This window comes from Aquarana catesbeiana, linkage group LG08, assembly GCF_042186555.1.
Source record: "Aquarana catesbeiana isolate 2022-GZ linkage group LG08, ASM4218655v1, whole genome shotgun sequence".
Classification (NCBI taxonomy): Eukaryota; Metazoa; Chordata; class Amphibia; order Anura; family Ranidae; genus Aquarana; species Aquarana catesbeiana.
Window position 1 is genome coordinate 194,015,405 of NC_133331.1, and position 15,420 is coordinate 194,030,824.

Consider the following 15,420-nt stretch of genomic DNA (forward strand, 5'->3'; position numbering starts at 1 on the left):
CCATCCAGGACCCATCTTCATTGTTCTGGCTGAGGGAAGAAGGTTCTCATCCAAGATTTTACAATACATGGCCCCGTTCATTAGTCCCTCAATGTGGCAAAGTCGGCCTGTACCTTTAGCAGAGAAACAGCCCCAAAGCATCATGTTTCCACCTCCATGCTTGACTGTAGGGATGGTGTTCTTAGGGTCATAGTCAGCATTTTTCTTCAGCCAACGCGGTGAATCGAGTTAATGCCAAGGAGCTTAATTTTGGTCTCACCTGACCACAGCACTTTCTCCCAATCCTTCTCTGAATCATTTAGATGTTCATTGGCATGACTATACATGTATAAACAAAAAAGTGTAGCGCTATAATATGTCAGTCAGCAATGTTAGAGTATGCTGATTGGCCAACAGTGTATATCAAAGATTAAGTAGTATTGGATCACATATACAAGAGCAATGAAACAGTGAGAATTCAAATATTATAAAGAAAACCACTCCTATCATGTTCTTTGTGATATAACAATATAAAAAGTGTGCATCACACAAATTAAACCCAAACCCTTATAGCAAAACACAGGCATGTAGGGGTGGGAATAAGTGATAAGTCCCTGAGGTGAGGACAGTTCTTTTAATCAGGTGGAGACCTCTTAGAACATGGATATAGATCTCATAGTAATAGTTGTTAATGGTGGACTCCTCCACTGATCAGCCTGGTGCAAAAGTAACATAAAATGCCCTTACCGGACGCGGTGGACTCACAAGCCATACAGCGGTGAGTCGTACGAGCTTGAACCGTGTAGCACGGTAGGGTTATAGCTGTTCCTGGTCTACAATCGGATGGTCTTGAGAAGAACTCCAGTCCTAAACAGTCTCCCAGTTCGTCCTCCAGCACTCTCTTGGGTCTCAAGCAATATGAGATAGGGAAAAAGTGGACGAAAAGAGGCTCCACATAGTGTAAATCCAATTAATCAGGAGATTTATTGTATAAAAAAATTTCCAACAAAAATTCATAAAAACGTAATTAGCGCAGTAGACAGATGGTATAAGGTAGCGTCCTACACCCGACGCGTTTCGTCTGAGAAGACATCAACTGGGGTACAGCTAACCTCTCATCTGCTGCGCTATTTATTAAAAAGTGCTCAGATTAGCATCGGGGACACCTGTGCGGCGTGACTTCCGGGTTTGCGTCATGTGATGGTATTCAATATCAGCTGACTCACTATCTGGCCTATCGAAAATTGAGTTCCGGATCCAAACCAAGCCTCGGTTTGGGTCTCATGTGCAGCCAATTCTAATTGGGCGATGGGGACATGTGATCCCCACATCCAGGCGTCACAACGTGGTGACGCGGAGCCCAATCTGTTGATCCTAGTTAGCTGGCTACTTGTGGGTGTGTGCGTCACCGCATATCTGCGCGGCGACATCACACGTCCACCATACCCTCTCATTTTTCAGAGTAATGCAAGCGGCGAACAACAGCTCGCATCGCGCAGGCGCAGCAGCGCGGAATCGAAAGTCCATCCCACCTGAGGTTATCAGGGGATAGTGTTTATGAACAAACATCAATCGAAAACACCTCCTCACTCCATTCTCCACTCATATTATTCTCTATACAAATTAGGATTGTCGGACATGCATCTTGTGACATCCAAAGAGAATATAATCACTGGGGTATAGGAATAATGTAGGTGCATGGACTATTGAAATCATCGAGGAGAACCCTGAATGCGGAACCATGATAGTCACGACACACATGTTCCCCCGTGTTTACAAACATTGTTCTTGAGCAGAATACAATCTCTTACACAACTGTGTATTACAAACAATCTTTTAAAAAAATTTTAAAAAAATTTGTATAAAGACATATAAAAAATATAAAATACATGTGTATAGATATATAATCACAGAGAATAAAAATCCACCTGATATATTGGTCATAGCAACCAAAACCACCTAGCAAGAACGTGTGTCTAAGAAAGGGGGTATGTAAGCTTCTTATTTGGCCCCCTGTATTGGATCTTAGATGCTTCCTATTTTAATGTGAACAGAAAAAAGGGGGGTGGGGGGAGTAGGGAAAAGAGGCAAAAAAGTAAAAAATATATATATCGAATCGAATGAACGTTATATATATTGTGGAATCTATGTGGTAGGGATGATAAAGTCTAATACAAATTGGAGTACCAACAGTCAACCAGAAAGTATGTATAGAAATTTCCAAAATGGGGGAAGGGCATAATGAGGGTCTTAAGACTGATTAATAAACGCATTTATGTCCCACTCGATGTTTAAACCATGGGGTACATAACATTTGATTTGATGTATCCACCAGGTTTCGAGTCTAGAGACTCCCCTTATGCTGGATTCTCCTCTCCAATGTGGAATGAACCTGTCTATAACCTGGAAAGTGGTCCCTGCTGGGTTGCGGTCGTGATGTGATGCATAGTGTTTGGAAACGCTATGGTTAGTTTTACCTTTCTTGATTGCTGTGATGTGTTCTTTCACCCTAGTGGTGAAATTACGTATTTTTCGACCAATATATTGCTTTTTACACGGACATGTAATGAGATATACAATATATGGAGTTTTACATGTAGCGAATTGTTTCATTTTATATACTTTGCCTGTAGTAGTGGAATTGAATGTTAAAAGAACTGTCCTCACCTCAGGGACTTATCACTTATTCCCACCCCTACATGCCTGTGTTTTGCTATAAGGGTTTGGGTTTAATTTGTGTGATGCACACTTTTTATATTGTTATATCACAAAGGACATGATAGGAGTGGTTTTCTTTATAATATTTGAATTCTCACTGTTTCATTGCTCTTGTATATGTAATCCAATACTACTTAATCTTTGATATACACTGTTGGCCAATCAGCATACTCCAACGTTGCTGACTGACATATTATAGCGCTACACTTTTTTGTTTATATTTGTTGTCACAATTAGTCTAATTGGTGGTGTTGGCTGCTTATCGTTTTCACTACATTTTTCATTCTATACGTATATTTGTTTTGTTTGGTGGGCGCAGCAGCTTTTTCCTTCACTTTTTACCTTTATGACTATACATGTGCCTTCTTGAGGAGGGGGACTCGCCGTGTTTGGAGAAAGAAAAATGCTGACTATGACCCTAAGAACTCCATCCCGACAGTCAAGCACGGACTTGGAAACATGATGTTTGGGGGCTTTTTCTCTGCTACAGGTACAGGCCAACTTTGCCTAATTCAGGGGCCAATGGATAAGGCCATGTATTGTAAAATCCTGGATGAGAACCTTCTTCCCTCAGCCAGAACACTGAAGATGGGTCGTGGATGGGTTGCGGTAAGTTTTGGGTCATGACAATGACCCAAAACATACCTCCAAGGCAACAAAGGAGTGGCTCAAGAAGAAGCACATTAAGGTCATGGAGTGGCCTAGTCAATCTCCAGACCTTAATCCCATAGAAAATGTATGGAGGGAGCTGAAACTTCGAGTCGCCAAGAGACAGCAGATTTAGAGAAAATCTGTAAAGAGTGGACCAAAATCTCTCCTCAGATGTGTGCGAACTTGGTAAACGACTACAAGAAACATCTTACCTCTGTGCTTGCCAACAAGGGTTTCTCCACCAAGTATTAAGTCATGTTTTGCTTGGGGATCAAAAACTTATTTTACTCACTGAACTGCAACTTAGCTTATAACATTAGTTGTATGTGTTTTTTCTGGATTTTTGGTTGATATTCTGTCTTTATCATTTAAAATATGCCTCTGATAAAAATTATAGACCCTTCATTTCTTTGTAAGTGGGCAAAATTACAAAATCTGCAGGGGATCAAATAATTATTTTCCCCACTGTTCATGCAGTCATTCAGGTGTCCAGACCATAGTCTCTTAATGTGATTTGCTTGTGGAACAGGTTCAGAGAACCCTCTGGTCAGCCATCTAGACGATCAAAACAGTCTACCCCTTTGTGAGAGAAGTGTTGCCCCAAGGGAAAACCAAGTAGCCATTTGTAATTTACTGTTTTTATAGAGTTTTTCTGAGTTTGTATTTGTATGTACTGTGCCAGCATCTAGTGCCCTCTTCAGGAAACTGCTGATAGGCAGATCCTGTTTTTGCAGTAGCTTCATTGCCTGTTATTATTTGTTCTGTGAATATTGCATGCTCCCGTTACAATCTTGTTTGCATTGTCAATTTATCCTGCATTCATTCAGTAAACCTCAAATTGCCCATTGCTTTTTCTGTGATCATGCCTCTTACATTACTTATCAAAGACAGAAGTGGACAATGCACAGCATGATTGAGACAAGTGTTCCCCAGGCAGATCATTTGTTTATTGTGTACATGATTATCTGCACACAAATTAAAGCTGCAAGTATAAAAGTGAAAAAAATATGTACAGCAATCTTCAAAAAAAATCAAACCAATCATAACCAATAAAAGAGCAAAAGTCCATATAATCGTGAATAGGGTTGCCACTTTTTCTTCAAGCCAAACCCCAACACTTTAGTTGCGCACAGCAATTTTTTTTTTTAAGCGTACAGTATAGGATTGTAACAGATCTGGGACACCTTTGGGCGCCCCAAAGAGAATAGTCATGTAGCGTGCATTGTGCCCCCTCATCCTCCTGTCAGACTGTGCTCCGAGTCACATTCCTATCTGGATATTGTGTCCGGGTTTCAGGCGAACTTCATAATTCAAAACCCGGACTGTCCGGGTGAATCCCGAACAGGTGGCAACCTTAATCGTGAATGTAACAGTCCCATATAAATTTGTGATATATATCACTCCTAAGTAGGTGCTGCAAAGATGTGTAAAAACACCTTCACCACGGTAATCCCTTATGGGCAAAGTCTCACCTCTCTATATTGACCCCCAGAACAAAGGTCAATTTGCCCTTCAGGCCCAGATGGACTCCTTTCCTTCTGAATCGGCAAGGACTCTGACTCTTGGAGAACCTCAGCAGCTCGGGTGGATGGATGGATGGATGGAGGATTCAGTGTGTATTTACATGTAAAAAGACAGTAAAAACCTATAAAGTTCTCACTGTTATTTTCTAAAAAAAAAAACAAAAATAGCAAGCCAGTCCACTCACATAATAAGACCAGACATGAACATATATTGCTTTAAAAAGTCCCCATCTTCAATGGACAAGGCGGGTGGCAATGGATTGGATCTTTCCATGCAAGATTGTATAGTCCGCTTGTTCTCTCTTTCAGTGCTGTGAAGCGATCTGGCTTCATACTATCATATCACCACAAAATATGAAGATTTTTGAAATTATTAATTTTCTATTTTGTATGGCTAATGAATTCAGTATTTAAAGCGATCCTGCAAATAATAATCGTTAAAAGCTTTGATAGTTGTAAAACAACAGCATAGGAAATTAAGTTTGAATGAACAAATAACTAACACTTTTAGTCCATTAGTAAAAATGCTGGGTATAGATCGATATGGCAGTCACTATTGTCTCATACTTTGCTCCTAACAATAATCCCTCCCCTTTCCTCTCACATCTTTTGCAAGTGGTAAATACACACAAAATTGGAACGGTGATTATAGGCGATGATTCTAATCAGGTTATCCTCCCATTCCTTGACAAATCGCCCTACACACCTCACAATACCTCATCCAAATTATCGTTCTTTCAACTCCTCTCCAAGTACAACTTGGTTGATACCTGGAGAGAAAACAAACCAATTAAAAAAAGATACATCTACTTTTCACACCCTCATCAATCCTTCTCCCACATTGACCATATTTTCTTAGCTATTGGTATGATACCTGAGATACTCACATCTGATATACTCCCTATTCCATGGTCAGACCACAATTCTGTAATTACAACCAATGCCAAAGGCACATGATCCTACTTGGTATATACCAGACATAATGCTAAAAAATCCATCACAATGCCAGAAAGTTGAGCAGGCTTTAAAAGAATATTTGATGCACAATAACACACCAGATATATCCCCCACTTACACTCTGGGAAGCCCACAAACCGGTATTGTGAGGCAATATACAGAGACTAATGGTATTATTCAAAAGGGAACGTAAAATTCTTGCCTGAAAACTAGAAAACGACTTTAATGCTGCGTCTATTTCATTTCAAAACAATCCGTCACCCAACACGAAATCCCGATTAGAAAAAACGCATATAGAATATGACTTATTTCTTACGGAAACGGCAGATAAAACCTTTAATTTTTATACAAAAACCAACAAATCAGGCACTTATCTAGCACGAGCACTAAATTCAAAGATAAATCATTTAGCCCGGGTTCACACCTATGCGAATTAGATGCGGCTTACACCGCATCTAATTCGCAGGACATTTTAAAATACATTCATATGAATGCATCTGGTTCACATATGTGCGTTGCATTCGCACTGCGCATTGCACAAAAAACGTGTGCGTTTTTTGGGCATTGCGGTGCGAACTACAAGCCTATTATCTCCTATGGGAACGCATCTGATTCGCAGATGCATTGCGTTCTGAACAAGGATTTTCTCTTTCTCCTCACTACACCTCCCCCCCCCCCCCCCCCCCCCCCCTCCCTCCCCCTCTCCCTGCTCTCTAATCCTGAGCAAAAACGCAATGAATCCGTTGAACAGGAGATTGTTATCTCCCCAGTGAAACCTGAGCTTCAATTCGCACCGCACAAGTGTGAAACCAGGCTTAAACCAATTCGCTTGAAGGTGTCTAAAGACAATTACACTAGCAACCCAGTCAAAATTGTGCATAAATTCAAAACACATCTAGCATCTTTATACAAATCAACCCAAAATTTTAATGATACCGAAGCTGATTCCTTCTTTTCTAACATCGCTTTACCAGACTTATCCCATGATCAAAAAGCACTTTTAGAAAAACCTATATCAACGGAGGAAGTGGCTGCCTCTATTAAAAAACTAAAGACAAATAAAAGACCAGGCCCGGATGGTTATTTGGCTCTATATTACCGTATATTCACAGAACTTCTATGCCCCATTTTAGCCAAGGCATTTAATGTACTGTTGAATGACCATTCTTTCAAGCAAGAATCATTGACGGCAATAGTATGCATGATCCAGATACCCCTTTCCAATGCTGCCACCTGCGCAGGTTATCGTCCCATCTCTCTGCTTAATCTAGATATTAAGCTGTTAGCAAAAGTTTTAGCAAAACGCCTTAACCAAATAATTTGTAATTTAATACATAAAGATCAAGTAGGTTTCATGCCGCATAGACAAGCGGGTGATAATGTGCGCAGGGCGGTACTTATGGCACATATCGCCAAAAAACGTATCCCTTCTTGCTTTCTTTCTTTGGACATCAAGAGGGCATTCAACACGGTTTCATGGCCCTCCTTGAAATACTCTTTACAAAAATGGGGATTTGGCCCGCATTTCATAACATGGATAACAGCATTATATAATAAGCCTATGGCATACATAAAATATGCAGGATACAAATCCAAATCATTCAGTATCGAAAGAGGTACAAGGCAGGGATGCCCACTATCCCCTCTCTTATTCACTCTTATTTTGGAACCCTTAGCTCAATTTTTTAGGACCAACCCTACGATTACTGGCATTGAAGTAGGAGGTCTGCAGCATAAACTTTGCGTATTTGCGAGTGATATCCTTCTTTTCCTGTCATCCCCACAAATTTCAGGCCCTAATCTTTTGCCCATTTTAAGTAGATTTGCGTCACTATCGGGCCTGGCCATTAACCCTAAGAAATGCCTGGCTCTTGATATTTCCCTAACTGATGCAGAATTCATTCCAGCAAAAGCTGCACTCCCCTTTATATGGGCAGATAAGTCTATCCCACATTTAGGAATCCACCTAACAGCCTCTTATACAGATCTATTCACAGCCAATTACCCCCCTTATTAAAACAAATAATTACATTATTAAAACAATGGTCACAACTCCCATTATCCTGGATAGGAAGAATAAATGCAACTAAAATGACCATCTTGCCCATGTTATTATACCTGGTTCGAGTATTACAAATTTCTATTCCATCTTATTATCTAAGACTGGTGCAACAAAGGGTATCAAAATTTGTTTGGGGCCCTATCAAATCACGCATACCTGCATGTACATTATTTGCCCCTAGAACTAATGGAGGGCTTGGTCTCCCCAATTTTGCCAGATACTACAAAGCCGCCCACCTGGCCAGTATCACCAAGTACCATCCAATAAAGGAAATCCCATTATGGGTACTAATAGAAGCCTCGGAATGTGATCCACTTTCAATCTCTAATTTATTATGGCTCCAACCTAAAGACCGTCGTACACTAAGTAACCTTATAACTAAATATTATGTATCTCTCTGGGACAGTCTGAAAACTAAAAATCAACTACAATCAAAACATAACCCCCTATTATCCTTTTTCAAAAATCCTGCCTTCTACCCGGCATGGATATATCCGAAATAATTTAAAGCCTGGCCAAATGCCAACCTCTTAATGCACCATGAATTAATTACTCCTAATTCCTTCCGATCATTTCCGGAACTTAGAAAAGCTATGGTTTACCGCAGTCTGAACTATTCAGGTATCTACAAATCAAAAAAAATGTTCGCACCCCTTACAAATGTTGAATCACCCTTACCTCGCCTTTCAAAAATGACCCACTTGCTAAAGGAATGATATCATCTTTTTACATACAACTTTTGACTAAATCAAAATCTGATAAATTAACCTATGTCCAAAAGTGGGAGGAAGATTTGGGATGAAAACTGGACGATGCAGAATGGTCTGAAATATGGTTAACTACTAAATCTTCCTCGCCCAATGTTACTGCGATGGAAGCAAATTATAAAGTTCTAACCCGCTGGTACCTTGTACCTGCCAGAATGGCTAAATACACTCCCAATCATTTAGCCCTCTGTTTCAGGGGTTGTACAGATCCAGGTACACACCTACATATATGGTGGACATGTCCAATAGCGAAATCTTTGAACTAGCCTCCAAAATGTTCCAAACGCCGCTAACACTAGACCTTTCATTGCATTACTTAATCTAAAACCAGACCATCTAACATTCTCCCAATTTAGGCTTTTTGTTCAACTTTCAACCGCTGCTAAACAAACAATGGCAAAAGCATGGAAATCATCAAAACTTTCATTGGCTGAAACCAAGAACAGAATGAATTCTGCAATGTCTCATGCTAAAATGTCTGCTATTGAAGGCAACCAAATTCCAAAATTCAAGAAAATATGGAATCCATGGATAAAGACACATTTACCGCCAAATTTCAATGATTCAGTCCTTCAGCCATGGTAATTGATTATTTAACTGTTTACCTGATTACTTAACAAAACCGTGTAACCACATTTTTATTCATACATAGAATAAATACGCAGAACCATGCTCTGGTACCTGGACCGACCTTGTGAACTTACTCTTTATCTATTCTTTCTTCTCCTTCCTTTTTTCTTACTTCTCTTTTTTTATCTCATTTTATGTTATGGTACAATGTTTGTTCATCCATATCTGCTCTATATTAATACATACTATACCGATGTATGTACTAAGTTTTTTAAGATATCTTTTGTTAGATATTTATAGTTATATAGTATATTTATGCAAACAATAACATACTATATTACCTATATATATAATTTGTTTTAATGTTTAACAAAGAGCTTATGTTTATACATCCTTGTACATGTAACCAATGGACTTTTATTTTATTGCGCAATCAATAAACCTTTTTGACAAGGAAAAAAATGCTGGGTATAGACAGTAAATCTTGTGAAGAGTAGTGAAGGCAATGTACAATATATGGCTTCCTGAAAGGAATAATATTTTAACTCACTCCTATATTGAAGCAACTATATGAATCAAACTGGAGTTATGTCATCAAAACACAATGCCTAACAACACGGTGGGAACACAAGCAGCAATGAAAACTTGACAGGAGTTCTAATCCTTCCATACCAATTACAAACTAAAAGCTTTGACTATACTACGTGTCAGGAGCCAGGGAGCGTCTCCGCTCGCCGGGCTCCGGTGCGCATGCGCACGGGAAGGGCGCTTCGCCGCACACCCGTCCGCAGCACGGCGGTCTTCGTGTGCGCGCCGTCGCCCGTGCGGGTGCCCGGTAGCACGTCACACTGACGCGCTCGCCGGGCAGGGAAACTATATCTGACGGCTCCAGCGCCCAGTCGGGTTGCTGGTTTGTTGTCAGCTCTCCCTGTTCCCTGAGCCTGTGTTACCCTGTGATCTGCCTGTCTCTGTGTACCGAACCCTCAGCTGGACTGTTAACCACTACTCTCCCGGATTGCCCCTGTACTTATTGCCTGATCTGTGTACCGAACCCTGGACTGTTAACCACTTCTCTCCTGGATTGTCCCTGTACTTACTGCCTGATCTGTGTACCGAACCCTGGACTGTTAACCACTTCTCTCCTGGATTGTCCCTGTACTTACTGCCTGATCTGTGTACCGAACCCTGGACTGTTAACCACTTCTCTCCTGGATTGTCCCTGTACTTACTGCCTGATCTGTGTACCGAACCCCGGACTGTTTAACTACCACTTTGCTGGACTATCTTGATTATACCTGCCTGATCTGTGCACCGAACCCTGGCCTGCTTAACCACCGCTCTGCTGGATCTTGTGATACCCTGATTTCTACCTGCTTGTTCCCTAACCTCTGCTTGTATTTTCAGCTCTGCTTCTGCGGATCCCAAGACACCCGCTTCCAGCCTTGGTACCCACTATCCTACCGGAAGCCCGTGCCTCCGCGTGCCCTCAGCCTTCCGTACCCATTTCGGGGGTCTGGGTGCGCGTGGTCATAAGGGCGAGCCGCTCTCGGCATCTCGGCCTCGGTGAGTATTTGTCCGTGACAGTACAAACCAGCCAGATGTCCGAGGCCGACAGAGCGCGCTCTCCTCTGGAGATCCTGTGCCAACAAGTATCAACCCTCGCTGACTCCGTACAGAAGTTACAAGAAGGTTATACACAAATTGATAACCGTCTGCAGCAGATCACCGGGTCACTACCCTCCGCAGCCGCAGCTCCTGCACCCAGCAGTGGGGGTTCACTTCCCCAAGCTCCGGCCAACCCCACTGTGGTCATGGCCCTTCCTGAGCCCAGGGTCCCTACACCTGAACGGTTCTCGGGGGACCGCAAGAAGTTTAGGGCTTTTAAAAACGCATGTTCCCTCTACTTCGTTCTACAGCCGAGAACCTTCTCCTCGGAAATCGTCAAGGTGGGGTTTGTGATTTCCTTGCTATCCGAAGAACCCCAGGCTTGGGCCCACAGCTTAATGGAACAGAGCAGTCCTGCCCTGAACACTATCGAGGCCTTCTTTGAGAGCATGACCCAGCTCTACGATGATCCGCAACGTATGGCTACAGCTGAAGCTATCTTGCACCATCTGTCTCAAGGAAGAAGACCTATTGAGGACTATACTGTGGAATTCCGTAAGTGGGCGGCCGATACAAACTGGAACGAGCCGGCCCTACGTTATCAATACCGTCAAGGCTTGTCCGAATTACTCAAAGACGAGTTAGCTAGGATGGAGACCCCTGCTTCACTAGAGGAACTCATTCAAGCAGCTACGAAGCTCGATCGGCTTCTTCGGGAGCGGCGCTCAGAACGGTTTCAGTTGCCTCGCCCCACCTGGGCGTCGCCAAGGCCTCACTCCACAGTATCCTCAACCTCATCTTCAGTTACCGCTGCATCGGTCCCTGAGGTCGAACCAATGCAGCTCGGCTTGGTCCGAGGTCCGTTAACCTCCGAAGAGAAGCAGCGCAGGCAGCAGTCTAACCTATGCCTCTATTGCGGAGGAACCGGACACTTCCTACGCAGCTGTCCGATCAGGCCCAGTAAGTTCCCTCAGTCAAACGTATTGAACTTTCCAAACAATAACATTCCCAAGGCTTATGTGATGTTGTTTATTTCCCTACAGCTTCCGGAAAGGGAGACTCGCTTGCAGGCCATCGTTGATTCCGGAGCCTGCAGTTGTTTCATAGATTCTGCCCTGGCACGCAGGTTGAAGATCCCTTTACAAACCAAAGAGCAGGATCTACAAATACATTTGGCCGACGGATCCCTTCCTCGCTCAGGTCCCATCACCCAGGAGACCCAACCTATTTCAGTAATCACAGATTCCGGCCACCGGGAGTTCTTACGGCTTGACTTAATTCATTCACCAATCTTTCCCGTCATACTTGGCCTACCATGGTTACAAGCTCACGATCCACTAATCAAATGGAGTACCAAGACAGTATCCTTCTCTTCGCAGTATTGCTCTCAGCACTGCCTGCTCCCGGATTCCAAAGTTTGCGCCACAATGGTGGCACCACCAGGCAATCTCCAACACGTCCCCTCCGAGTACCTTGAGTTTCAAGAGGTTTTCAGTAAACAAATGGCTGACCGCCTACCACCTCACCGGGCCTACGACTGTCCAATTGACCTTCTTCCTGGATCCGAGATTCCATTTGGCCGGATATTCCCTCTTTCGGAAACCGAGCTGGAGGCTCTAAAGCAGTATATAGACGAAAACCTTGAGAAAGGTTTCATCCGCCCTTCATCTTCACCCGCCGGAGCGGGTATCTTTTTCGTTGGGAAAAAAGACGGTACCTTAAGACCCTGCGTAGATTATCGACAGCTTAACAACATCACAATTAAGAACCGGTACCCGTTACCGCTCATTCCCGAGTTATTCCAGAGGTTCCGATCAGCTAAGGTGTTCTCTAAACTTGATCTCCGAGGGGCCTACAATCTCATCAGGATCAGGGCTGGAGACGAATGGAAGACGGCTTTTAGATCCAGATTCGGGCACTTCGAGTATTTAGTGATGCCATTTGGACTCTGCAACGCTCCAGCCACCTTCCAACATCTAGTGAATGACATATTTCGACAATATTTAGATGACTTCCTTGTGGTATATCTGGACGATATCCTTATCTTCTCCCCTACGCTAGAGATGCACAAGAGGCATGTTAAAACGGTTCTTGCCATTCTTCAACAACACAAGCTATACCTGAAAGCCGAAAAGTGCGAGTTTGAGAAATCAACCATACAGTTCCTGGGATTCATACTTTCAACCAATGGGGTCGCAATGGACCCACAGAAGATTCAGGCAATTCAGGAGTGGCCGGCCCCATCTAACAAAAAAGGAGTACAGAGGTTTATAGGATTCGCCAATTTCTATCGGAAATTTATTGTTGGATTCTCGGCCATCGTGGCACCTATTACCCAATTAACCCGGCAACACAGTTCTTTTCAGTGGTCCGCAGCTGCTCAAGAGGCTTTCCTTAAGTTAAAAAAATTGTTCAGTTCCGCTCCAATCCTCTGCCATCCTGACCCGACTCAACCCTTCGTACTGGAGGTGGACGCATCGGAAATCGCAACTGGAGCAATTCTCTCCCAGAGACAGGGACCAAAGGCCATCCTGCACCCAGTAGCTTTCGCTTCTCGGAAACTCAGTCCACCGGAACTCAATTACGATGTGGGTGACAGAGAGCTGCTGGCTATAAAGTTCGCTTTAGAGGAATGGAGGTATCTGCTGGAGGGGGCCGTTCACCCGGTGATGATCTTTACGGATCACAAGAATCTCGAGTACCTCAGAACAGCAAGACGGTTAAAACCCCGCCAAGCCCGTTGGGCCCTCTTCTTTTCTCGCTTCAATTTCCATATAGCATACAGACCTGGGGCAAAGAACGGGAAGGCCGATGCCCTTTCACGGATGTTTTCCGCAGACTCTCAAATACCAACACCCAGCACGATCCTCTCTCCTCAAAATTTCCTCGGACTAACTCAGGCAGACTTAATATCATCCATCAAATCTTCATCAGGCGCATGCACAGAACCAGCTGTGCATTCCTTGAAAAGATACGAAGATCTCTTCTGGATTAAAGGAAAAATATTTGTACCACAAGTGACTCGGCCTTTAGCCCTTCAGATGTGTCATGATCACAAGATGGCAGGACATTTTGGGAATAAGAAGACGGCTGAACTCCTTTCTCGTTCTTTTTGGTGGCCAGGATGGAGAAGGGATTGTAAAGAATATGTGGCGTCCTGTTCCCTGTGCCAGCGAAACAAGGGCCAAAACACCAAATCCTGGGGTCTGCTCAGACCTTTGCCCATTCCGGAACGACCATGGGTTGATGTGTCCATGGACTTCATTGTTGACCTACCCATCTCAGAGAATTTTTCCACCATCCTTGTCGTTGTCGACCGCCTTTCCAAAATGGCCCATTTCCTGCCCATGAGGGGTACTCCCTCTGCCGTAGACACGGCCAACATCTTTCTAAAGGAGGTTGTTAGGCTCCATGGGATACCAAGGAGCATCGTGTCGGACAGAGGCGTCCAATTCACGTCCAAATTCTGGAAGGAACTCTGCAAGGCACTGGGTATCAACATTTGTCTTTCTTCAGCTTATCATCCCCAAAGCAATGGCCAGACGGAGAGGACCAACCAGACGCTAGAGCAATACCTCCGCTGCTTCTGCTCGGGTTCTCAGGATGATTGGGCGAGCCTCCTCTCCTACGCTGAATTTGCGTACAATAACTCAATCCATGCCTCTACCAACCAGACTCCCTTCTGGACCAATTGCGGGTTCCATCCCACGTCCTTTGCTAACAATATCCCCGAAACAGCAGTCCCTGCAGTCCAGGATAGGATAATTTCGTTACAATCTAACTTTCAGAGAATTCAAGACACACTACGCAAAACCCAGGAGGACTACAAGAAACAGTACGACCGGGGCAGAAAGGCAAACCCAAGATTCGACGTAAGAGACGAGGTCTGGCTGTCCGCCGTTAATCTGAGATTACCACTGCCATCTCGAAAGCTCGGGCCTAAATTTATTGGGCCTTTTCAAGTCAGGAGGATCATCAACCCTGTGGCTGTTGAGTTGGCACTTCCCAAGACATATCGGATTCACCCCGTTTTCCATGTGTCACTATTGAAGCCTGTGGTGCCCAGCCCTTTTCCGGGAAGAAGAGAACCCCCTCCTCCGCCAGTCAGAATCGATGGCGAGAATGAATTCGAAGTGGAATCCATTCTAGGTTGTAGAAAGAGGGGCAGGCAGCTACAGTACCTGATTCAATGGAAGGGGTATCCCCCCGAAGATAATTCTTGGGAGCCCGCCAGGAATCTGCACGCCCCACAGTTAATTCAAACGTTTCATCAAGATCATCCGGAATTGATGGCCAGCCTTGGCGTCCAGTGTCCGCCCTTAGGAGGGGGGCACTGTCAGGAGCCAGGGAGCGTCTCCGCTCGCCGGGCTCCGGTGCGCATGCGCACGGGACGGGCGCTTCGCCGCACACCCGTCCGCAGCCTGATGGTGCGGCGCGCGCGGGTGCAGGGCGGTCCTCGTGTGCGCGCCGTCGCCCGTGCGGGTGCCCGGTAGCGCGTCACACTGACGCGCTCGCCGGGCAGGGAAACTATATCTGACGGCTCCAGCGCCCAGTCGGGTTGCTGGTTTGTCGTCAGCTCTCCCTGTTC